The sequence below is a fragment of the Pan paniscus genome, chromosome 1 (assembly GCF_029289425.2).
Source record: "Pan paniscus chromosome 1, NHGRI_mPanPan1-v2.0_pri, whole genome shotgun sequence".
Lineage (NCBI taxonomy): Eukaryota > Metazoa > Chordata > Mammalia > Primates > Hominidae > Pan > Pan paniscus.
This window is the reverse complement of record NC_073249.2, coordinates 43500213-43512419: the sequence shown is the minus strand read 5'-3', so window position 1 is coordinate 43512419 and position 12207 is coordinate 43500213.

The window sequence follows — 12207 nt, the reverse complement described above, 5'->3', positions numbered from 1 at the left end:
GGATACAAAAACAATGTACACAAATCAGGAGTACGGCTATACAACACCAACAACCAAACTAATAATCAAATCAAGAACTCAACCCCTTTTACAACAGCTGCAACAAAATTAAATACTTAGGAATATACCTAACCAAGGAGGTGGAAGATCTCTACAAGGAAAACTACAAAAAACTGCTGAAAGAAATCATAGATGATACAAACAAATGGAAACATATCCTATGCTCACAAATGGGTAGAAACAATATTGTGAAAATGAGCATACTACCAAAAGCAATCTACAAATTCAATGCAATTCCCATCAAAATACCATCATCATTCTTCACAGAACTATAACAAATATTAAAATTCGTATGGAACCAAAAATGAGCCTGCATAGCCAAAGCAAGACTAAACAAAAAGAAGAAATCTGGAGGCATCACATTACCAGACTTCAAACTATACAACAATGCTGGTAGAAGAGCTGAGGCAGGACTAGCTTGTCTGTCATAATGTAAAAGAGTCTTGGAAGATGTCCGGGGTCCAGGATCTAAAACCCTTCATGGCCTTTGGAACACCAAGCTCTATGCCAAAGGGTGGAAGGCTGCCCTGACATGCCAAAATCTAAGCCCAGGGCATAAAACCCCTTGTGGCTTGTATGGAATCCGGGGCTCAGGGCATAAACCCCCTCGTAGCCTCTGGAATGTGCACAGACTTGTTGGTTCCTTGCTTCTTACTTGTAAACATGTCCTCCATTATCTCAAGCAGCAGAGCATATTCTGTATGCATCAAAGAAAATGCTAAACCATCACAGCTACGCTTAATGCACCACTACCTTTCTACCCCCACGTCCTCATGCCCTCACCTCTTTACCCCCACATCTGCACGTCCTCACCATCTGCTTCTTTGTTTGTTCTCCAATAAATAGTGTGGGCTCCCAGAGCTCGGGGCCTTCGCAGCCTCCAATCTAGTGTTGGCCCCCTGGACCCAATTTATGCACTTTTAACTTGTCTTTTCTCATTCCTTTCACCCCACCGGACTTTGTAGCCCTGATGGCCTGGTGTTGGGCCTGATCACCCCAAAATTTCAGGCACCCAACGTGGGGCTATGAAGACCATGGTAAAGAAATGCTAGAGTATATGGAAGTGAAGGACACATCATCAAAGGACACCCGAGGATGGCTGAAAGAAGCTTGGTGGGTAAGCTGGGCACTCTGAAGAACCAAGGTAAAATGGGACAAAATGAAAGTAAACATTCTGCTTATTTAAACTTTCTAAGGCATTTATTATGGAGAGGGGGAGTGAAAGTTAGTACTCAGAATTTATTAACACTCTTTAGTACAGTGGAGCAGTTTTGCCTGTGGTTCCTAGAACAAGGGACAATGGAGTTAGATGAATGGGAAAGAATTGGCAGAGATCTAAAAAAGATGCATAAAGAAGGAGCCAAAATTCCAGTTTCTTTTTGGTCAGTGTGGGCATTGATAAAGGCAGGTCTTGAGCCATTTCAAACAAATGATGAGGCAGATTCAGATGAGGAAGAGGCAAACGAGTGTAAAAAATTAACCTCAGATTCTGAATGTGGGGAACAGCAACCAGAGGAAATTAAAGAAAGGGAAACTAAAACAGATATATTTTAGTAGCCCGTTGGTTCCACCTGCTGAATTAAGTGAATGGCCACTTCCTTCCTCTCCCCCTAATGGTCGAGAAAATGAATTAGCTGCAAAACTTACTGCTCTGGTAGCTGCAACATTAAAACCTGGAGGAATTGGTGATGCTATACAAAATTCTATTCAGAAGGTTAGAGCTGAAGGAGACCTAGATGCATGGCAATTTCCCATTACTATAATCCAGCAAGGAGGACAGAATATAACTAATTGGACCACCTTTCCTTTTAAGTTGTTAAAGGAATTCAAGCAAGCCATTAGTCAATATGGGCCAAATTCTCCTTTTGTACAAACTTTACTAAAAAATGTGGCTCTTGATAATAGATTAATACCATATGACTGGGATACTTTAACAAAGTCTGTTCTCATGCCATCTCAGTACCTGCAGTTTAAAACCTGGTGGGCTGATGAAGCTCAAACTCAGGCAAGAGAAAACACACAAACACAGCCACCTGTGCCTGTTTCCTTTGAATGGTTAATGGAGTTGGGCCCTAATTGGGGATGATTAGACAATTAAGCAGTAATGGAGGATGTTGCCATCGGGATGTTCTGTCCGACAAGGACCTAAAGAACCATATACTGACTTTATTGCTCAGCTCCAAGAGGCTGTGCATAAAGCTGTAACTGATAAAACAGCTCAAGACATGGTAATACAACTTCTTGCATATGATAATGCTAATGCAGAGTGTCAAGCTGCCATTAGACCTATGCAAGGGAAGCCTCATTTGGCTGAATATATTAAGGCTTGTGATGGCATTGCGGGTAATTTACATAAGGCTACTCTTTTAGCTCAAGCTATGACTGGATTAAAGGTGGGAAAAAATATGCCCCATTTCTCAGGCTCTTGTTTTAATTGTGGGCAATTTGGACACACAAAAAAAGGAATGTAGAAAAGGAAATCAAAAGGCAAAAACTATTACCATCAATCAACAGAAAAGTTCCGGTGTATGCCCCTGGTGTAAGAAAGGCAATCACTGGGCAAATCAGTGTCATCCTAAATTTAGCAAGATGGGCAACCTCTTTTGGGAAACGGGAAGAGGGGCCCACCTCGGGCCCCTCAACAAACTGAGGCATATCTGGCACAGCCAGTGCCCTTACAAAAGTACAACAATTGTATCCCACCACAGCAGGCAGTACTGTGTAGATCTTTGTAGCACAGTTCCCATTTCCTTACTTCCTGGGGAGCCACCAAAGAAGGTCCTCATGGGAGTTAGGGGCCCTTTACCCTCAGGAACAGTTGGTCTATTGCTTGGAAGGTCTAGTTTAAATTTAAGAAGTGTCATTGTACATACAGGAATAATTGATTCTGATTATACCTGAGAGATTCAGTTAGTTATTAGTTCCTCAATTCCATGGTCTGCTTCCCCAGGGGAAAGAATTGCTCAGTTGTTACTGTTACCTTATACAAAGCTAGGAAGTAGTACAGTAAAAGGAACAGGAGGCTTTGGTAGTACTAACCCAGCAGGAAAAGCTATATATTGGGTTAATCAAGTGTCTGACAAAAGACCTATTTGTACAGTAACCATTCAAGGAAAAGATTTTGAGGGGCTAGTACATACTGGAGCTGATGTTTCTATTATTGGTTTAAATCAATGGCCCCAACATTGACCAAAACAAAAGGCATCCATTGGTATTGTTGGTGTAGGGGCTGCCTCAGAAATTTTTCAAAGTTCTTTAATTTTGCCATGCCAGGGGCCAGATGGCCAAGAAGGGACAATTCAACCTATTATTACACCTATTCCTGTCAATCTATGGGGTAGAAACATTACAACAATGGGGTGCTGAAATATCTATTCCTATGGATCAGTATAGTAATAACAGTAATCAAATGATGAGAAAAATGGGATATCTCCCAGGGAAGGGACTGGGAAAAAATGAAAATGGCCAAACAGAACCTTTAGAACTAAAAGGGCAAACAGATACAACTGGATTAGGGTATCATTTTTAGGGGTGGCCATTGCTGAGCCTCCGGCTCCCATTCCTCTTGTTTGGTTAACTGCCAAACTGGTTTGGGTGGAGCAATGGCTGCTGAAACAGGAAAAACTGGAGGCTTTAAAAGAATTGATACAGGAACAATTGCAAAAGGGACACATAGAGCCTGCTCTCTCCCCTTGGAATTCTCCTGTGTTTGTTATTAAGAAAAAATCAGGGGAATGGAGAATGTTGATAGATTTGAGGACTGTCAATGCTGTAATTCAACCCATGGGTGCACTGCAACCAGGGCTGCCTTCTCCAACAATGATCCCAAAATACTGGCCTCTCACAGTGACAGATTTAAAAGATCACTTCTTTACCATTCCTTTAGTTGCCCAAGATTATGAAAAATTTGCTTTTACTGTTCCTGCTATAAATAACAAAGAACCAGTGGACAGATACCATTGGAAAGTACTGCCACAAGGCATGTTAAATAGCCCGACTATTTGTCAAACTTATGTTGGAAAAGCTATTAAGCCAGTTAGAGAACAATTTAAAAAATGTTATATCATACATTACATGGATAATATTTTATGTGCAGCTGAAACTAGAGAGGAGTTAATGCTATGTTACAAACAGTTAGAAAAGGCTGTGACTGCAGCAGGGTTAATCATAGCCCCCGATAAAATCCAAACTTCTACTCCCTTTCAATATTTAGGAATGAAAGTAGAATAAAGTACTATTAAGCCTCAAAAAGTTCAAATTAGAAGAGATAATTTAAAAACTCTAAATGATTTTCAAAAATTATTAGAAGACATTAATTGGATTCATCCCACTTTAGGCATTCCTACTTATGCTATGTCTCACCTCTTTTCTACCTTATGAGGTGATTCTGATCTTAACAGCAAATGGTCCCTGTCCAAAGAGGCATTAGAAGAACTTCAATTAATTGAAGAAAAAATTCAATAGGCATAAGTGACTCTAATTAACCCTATGCAGCCATTACAGTTTTTAGTTTTTCCTACTAAACATTCACCAACAGGTGTTATTGTTCAACAGGATGCTTTGGTTGAGTGGCTTTTTCTACCTCACAATACAACTAAAATGCTCACTCTGTACTTAAATTGCTGTACTAGTAGGACAAGCAAGGCTGCGCACAACAAAGTTAATGGGATATAATCCAAATAAAATTATAGTTCCATTAGACAAACAACAAATTCAGCAGGCTTATATTAATTCCCAGGAATGGCAAATTAATATGGCAGGTTTTACTGGTGTTCTTGATAATCATTATCCTAAATCCAAAATATTCCAATTTCTTAAATTGACATCATGGATATTGCTTTCCATTACTCAAAAAACCCCTATTGAAAGGGCCATTACTGTTTTTACTGATGGATCTAGTAATGGAAAGGCCTCATTTGTGGGACCTCAACAACAAGTTTTTCAAACTGACTTTGCTTCTGCTCAAAGCGCTGAACTTATGGCTGTGATAACAGTGTTAAAAACTTTTAAATAGCCAGTAAACATTGTATCTGATTCAGCCTATGTAGTGCAAGCCACACAAAATATTGAACATGCCTTAATTCAAAATGTGACTAAAGACCAACTTAATGTTTTATTTCATTCTTTACAGCAAGCAGTACAACAAAGGCATTCCCCTTTCTATGCACTCATATGAGAGCACATACTAACTTCCCTGGCCCTTTAACTAAATTTAATCAAAGGGTGGATAATTATATGGGGAAGAGGATTTGCTTGTGTCTCTCCAGGTAACAATCAGGCACCTGTGTGGGTGCCCACCAAACATCTGGAGATCTATCATGAGCCACACCAGGAAGAGAGGACTCTGGGAAGAGCCAGAGCTCCTGATATGAGTGATGGTACAAATGAACATCTCAGAGACAAAGGAGAAGACCAGTGGAGGTATACACTAATGATAGTTTTTGGATGCCTGGTTCTACTGATGATAGAGGCCCATCTCACCCCCAAGAGGAAGGAACAATTATGAACGTCTCATTGGGATTTAAGCATTTACCTATTTGCTTAGGAAAAGCTAATGGGTGTTCACCTCCCAGTCATCAATCTTGGCTGGCAATAGTGCCTGAACGTAACATCTCCATAGCACAATTACATATGCTTTCTGGTCTTAGTATTTATCACCATGATTATGCTTCTGTAACTGAAGTTTGCCACCCTCAAAAACCTATCTGTAAAGTGGACTGGACATGGTCAGAAAAAATGAAGGCATTTGCTTGGGAAGATTGTGTCACATGGAAAGCAGAGGTGTTGCATAATGATTCATATGGAGTCATTATTGATTGGTCCCCTAAAGGGGCATTTATGAGGCTCACCTCTCAATCTGTAAGTAATGGTCACCCTGCATCTAAACAAAATAATCAGATGGTGGACGCTATAAGAAGTACAGCAAGAGATCCTATTATTTGGGCATGTGGTGGTATAGTGGTACCTCAGCCCCAAATGATATGGCCTGCTGTAGGGGCAAAACATAAGGAATTATGGAAAATATTAACAGCACTAAAAAATGATAAAGATTTGGAAAGGGAAATATACTAAGCCGACCCAATATAATCCTAATTACATGTTAGAATTGGCTCACAATGATTCAGTCTGGATACAGAGTTGTGTCCATCACCTTTCCTGTTTGTAGTGGGTGATTTAAAACTTGATCTCTTTAATCATCATGTGACTTGTCAATAATGTGGATTGTCTTCTTGTGTGAATTCTTCCTTATATAACACTGATCATTCTATTTTAGTGGTAAGAGCCCAAGAAGGAGTATGGATACCTGAGAAGCTTTCCCATCTCTGGGAAGCCTCTCCTTCTGTGCATATTATTACTGAAATTCTTCAAAAGATTTTGAGGCAGTCACGGCATTTCATTGCTACTTTAATTTTCATTATTATGGGATTGATTGCTGTCACAGCTACTGCTGCAGTAGCTGGAGTTGCTTTGCATTCCGCAGTACAAACAGCAGACTATGTAAATAATTGGTAGAAAAATTCTACTCTGCTGTGGAATTACCAAAATAATATAGACCAGAAACTAGCTGATCAAATTAGTGATCTCCAACAAACTGTAATGTGGCTAGGAGATCGTATAGTTAGTTTAGAATATAGAATGCAGTTACAATGTGATTGAAATACCTCTGATTTTTGCATTACTCCTTATCTGTGTAATGAAACAGAGCATGAGTGGGAAAAAGTTAAGAGATATTTAAAAGGTCATACTAGAAATTTATCTTTGGATATTGCAAAGCTAAAGGAACAAGTATTTCAAGCCTCTCAGATACATCTGACACTAATGCCAGGAACTGAAGTGCTTGAAGGAGCTACAGACGGATTAGCAGCTATTAACCTGCTAAAATGGATCAAGACACTTGGAGGTTCTGTGATTTCAATGATTGTGCTTTTAATCTGTGTTGTTTGTCTTTAGACAAACATAGTCCGTAGATGCGGAAGCCACCTCTGGAGAGAAAGCCACCACTGAGAGCAAGCAATGATAGCTGTGGCAGTTTTGCAAAAAAGAAAAGGGAGACAAGCGCCCAGCTATAGTTACCAATAAAGCATGGTACTGGTATTAAAATAGGCATGTGTTCTGTTCCAATGGAACAGAATAGAGAACCCAGAAACAAAGCCAAATATTTACAGCCAACTGATCTCTGACAAAGCAAACAAAAACATAAAGTGGGGAAAGGACACCCTATTCCACAAATAGTGCAGGGATAATTGGCAAGCCACATGTAGAAAAATGAAGCTGGATCCTCGTCTCTCACTTTATACAAAAATCAACTCAAAATGGGTCAAAGTCTTAACTCTAAGACCTGAAACCATAACAATTCTAGAAAATAACATTGGAAAAACTCTTCTAGACATTGGTTTAGGCAAAAAGTTCATGACCAAGAACCCAAAAGCAAATGCAATAAAAAGGAAGATAAATAGATGGGACCTAATTAAACTGAAAAGCTTCTGCATAGCAAAAGAAATAATCAGCAGAGCAAACAGACAACCCACAGAGTGGGAGAAAATATTTGCAAGCTATGTATCTGACAATGGACTAATATCCAGAATCTACAAGGAATTCAAAAATTAGCAAGAAAAAACACTTGTATTGTGTTTGTTCTGTAAATCAGCAAGAAAAAAATCACATAATTTCATTAAAAAGTGAGTAAAGGACATGAACAGACAATTCATAAGAAGATATACAAATGGCCAACAAACATATGAGAAAATGCTCAACATCACTAATTATTAGGGAAATGCAAATCTAAACCACAAGGAGATACTATTTTACTTTTGCAAGAATGGCCATAATTTAAAAACACAGATGTTGGCATGGATGTGGTGAAAAGGGATCACTTTTATATGGCTGGTAGGAATGTAAACTAGTTCAACCACTATGGAAATCAGTATGGAGATTACTTAAAGAATGAAAAGTAGATCTACCATTCTATCCAGCAATCCCACTCCTGGGTATCTACCCAGAGGAAAATAAGTCATTATATGAAAAAGGCATTTGCACATGCATGTTTATAGTGGCACAATTCGCAATTGCAAAAATATGGAACCAGTCTAAATGCCCATCAAGCAATGAGTGGATAAAGAAAATGATATATATTTTATATATATATATATATATATATATATATATATATATATTACCCACACACACACACCATGGAATACTACTTAGGCATAAAAAGGAACAAAATAATGGCATTAACAGCAACCTGGATGGAGTTGGAGAGTATTATTCTTTTTTTTTTTTTTTGAGACAGAGTCTCCCTCTGTCACCCAGGCTGGAGTGCAGTGGTGCAATCTCAGCTCACTGCAACCTCTGCCTCCCAGGTTCAAGCGATTCTCCTGCCTCATTCTCCCAAGTGGCTGGGACTACAGGCACACACCACCACACCTGGCTAACTTTTGTGTTTTCAGCAGAGATTTTCACAAAGTTGCCCAGGCTGGCCTTGAACTCCTGACCTCAAGTGATCTGCCTGCCTTGGCCTCCCAAAGTGCTGGGTTTATAGGCGTGAGCCACCGTGCCCGGCCACATAGTGATGTTTTGATACATATAATATATAGTGATCAGATCAGGGATATTAGCATATCAATAATCTCAAACATGTGTCATTTCTTAGTGTTGGGAACGTTCAATAGCTTCCTTTTAGTTACTTGAAACTATATAACGCGTTATTGTTAACTATAGTCTTCCTACAGTGCTATAGAACAGTGGTCTCCAACCTTGTTGGCACCAGGGACCAGTCTGGTGGAAGACAAAAATGGGTGGGGGAGGGGGAATGGTTTCAGGGTGAAACGGTTTCACCTTAGATCATCAGTTAGATTCTTACAAGCAGCATGCAACCTAGATCTCTTGCACGCACAGTTCACTATAGGGTTCGCACTCCTACGAGAATCTCATGACCCCACTGATCTGACAGGGGGCTGCTCACTCACCTGCTGCTCACTTCCTGCTGTGTGGTCTGGTTCCTAACAGGCCACATACCAGTACCAGTCTGTGGCCCAGGGGTTGGGGATCCTTGGTATCGAATACTAGTACTTTTTCCTCTTATCTAGCCATAATTTTGCTTTCCAAAAATTTTTATTTTATTTTATTTTTTATTGATATGATATTTTACATATTTTTGGTGCACTTTTAAAAATTTTTTATTTTGCAGTTGCAAGATTTAATAGAGTGAAAACAGAGCTCCCATACAAAGGGAGGGGACCCAAAGGGGGTTGCCCACTCCTGGCTCGAATACCTGGGGTTTATATCCAAATCATTTTTGCTCCCCCTGTGCTCTCAGATGATAGATGATTTGACTATTTCTTTACCTCCTGCTTTTAGTCTAATTTGTATTTTAGTGAGCCCTCTTTACTACCTGATTGGTCAGGTGTGAGCTGAGTTACAAGCCCAGTGCTTAAAGGTGGGTGCGATCACCTTCTCCAGCTAGGCTTAGGAATTCTTAGTTGGCCTAGGAAGTCCAGCTAGTCCTGTCTCTCAGTCCCCCTCTCAACAGGAAAACCCAAGTGCTGTTGGGGAGGTTGGCTGACGACTGCTCTGCTTCCTGCTGAATTTGGGTGTAGTAGGGGTCGTGCAGTTGAGAGTTCCTCAGGAGGGGTGCCTTTGATGTCAACATCGGAGCATGGGCTAGCAGGCTGGTCCAGGGGTCTGCAGTAGATCTTAGTCATGGACTGTATCTGGGGCTCCATTTGAAGAACCATTTGTAGTTTTACAGCTTCGATTCTGGAAGAGACAAACTTAACAAGGAGGTTAAAGATACACGGATTGAAATGTATGGCCCGAAGTGCAGGGGCTTATGGGTGTGGGTGGTGAAAGTGGGGTTTCCTTTAGAAAAACTCCTATACAATGGGGCATCAATATTTCCGGGAAGCCGCATTCTCCATAGAAGCTCTTGGTAAGGGGAACTACTGGTAGTACAGCGGCATAGAGGAGGTGCAGTGAGTGTGAAAGAGGGTAAGAGAACAGTAAAAAGAAAAATATGAAAAGGGAGGGTCATGGGGATCTATGATTCTAGTTACTTTCCTCACGGTTGTTGCTTGAAGAGCAGGCGCAGATCCTCTAGAGGTTCACTAGAACAGCTAGCATTGTCTCCTGGATTTTCAGGTTCCTTTGGCAGTATCCAGGGTTTGACTCAAGTGTGATGTATCCAAGACTCCACTCCAACCACTTTAACTGCAGTTGGGGTAGATAAAATGACTGGGTAGTGTCCATCCCAGGATGTGTCTAGGGATGGGGAATTAGAAGGAAGGGACTTGACTAATACCATGTCACCGGGGTGGAATAATTCCTTTCCCTCCTCTCGGGGACAGGTTCCCTGTAGTGTTTTAAGAACTTGTTGATATTTGGCTAAGGAGGTGATGTCTGCAACTAAGTTGGCAGTCTCTCGGTAAAGCACAAGGTCATTGGTTAGGAAGGGCTGTCCATACAGCATCTCGTATGGGCTAAGTCCTGCTTTCTGGGGAAAGTTTCAGATTCTTAGTAAGGCTATAGGCAACACAGCAGGCCATGCAAGGTGGGTTTCTTGGGTTAGCGTTTTTAGATGTCATTTGAGTGTTTCATTCATTTTCTTTTTTTTCTGTTTGTTTTTTTTAATTTTTTTTGTTTTATTTTTATTTTTTTAAATTTTATTATTATTATACTTTAAGTTTTAGGGTACATGTGCATAATGTGCAGGTTAGTTACATATGTATACATATGCCATGCTGGTGTGCTGCACCCATTAACTCATCATTTAGCATTAGGTTTCATTCATTTTCTCAACTTTTCCTGAGGATCGTGGCCTCCAGTCACAGTGTAAGTGATATTGTATGCCTAACGCCTGAGATACTCCCTGGGTTACTGTAGCCTTGAAAGCAGGGCCATTGTCACTCTGTAAGCCTCGGGGAAGTCTGAATCTGGGAATTATTTCATGAACTAGTGCCTTCATTACCTCTTGGGTCTTTTCTGTTCTACAAGGAAAAGCGTCCACCCAACCAGTGAAAGTGTCTACCCAGACTAGTAGATACTGAAATCCCTGAGATTTGGGCATGTGGGTAAAATCTAGTTGCCAGTCTTCTCTTGGGTAATGGCCTGCTATTTGCTCTCCTGAAGGAGCTTGGTGATAAGGCAGGGAACACTTCACAGGCCCTGACTATCTGCTTGATAGTTTTGAAAAGGCCTGGTCCAGTAAATAATGATTTGGCCATCTGATGGGTGCTATCAATGCCTAAGTGAAAGGTCTCATGAAGCATTTTAAGTAATTTCCATTGGTTAGCTGCAGGCAAAAGTATTTTTCCTTCTTCGGTGGCTAGCCATCCTGAGGGGAGGAAACTATGTTTTCGTGAGTTTCCCCATTCTATTTCTTCTGCTGAGTACTGGGGCTTGGTTTCCTGGAGGGGATTACACTATACTAGGGGTCCTTCTATAAGCATTTCTAATGGAGGATCCCACCTTGTGGCTCTTTTGGCTTCAATATCCGCTTGGCAGTTCCCTTCTGTTTCCCTTTCCTTTCCTTTCTGATGACCCCGGCAGTGTAAGACTGCCACCTCTTTAGGTTTCTGTACAGCCAATACTAATCTCCTAATGACTTCCTGGTGTTTGATGGGTGTTCCCTCGGAAGTTAGGAATTCCCTTTGTCTCCATATTGCTGCATGGGCATGGAGGACTAGGTAAGCATACTTAGACTCTATGTATATATTTACCCCTTTTCCTTCTCTTAATTCTAGTGTATAATGGCCACTGCTTTTGCTAGGATATCTCTCCCTAACAAAGGAGTGGGGCTTTCAGGCAAAATTAGAAAGGCATAAGAAAAAAGTAAAGTTCCCCAGTCATGACTTGGTGTCTGGGAGAAGTATTTAGTGACTGCCTGTTCTAGGACCCCTCAGATAGTGACAGATCTGGAGGACAGTTGTCTGGGACAGAAGAGTAAGACTGAGAAGGCTGCACCAGTGTCCAAGAGACAGTTAACCCCCTGGCCCTCAATGGTCAAGTATACCCAGGGCTCTGTGATGGTGATAGCATGGGCTGGTGCTTGCCCTGGGCACCCTCGGTCCTGCTGCTGGATCATCTGGTGAGTGGCTTCTGACTCAGAGGACCTTGGTCCCCTGGGGCAGTGGGTCTTCCAGTGATTCC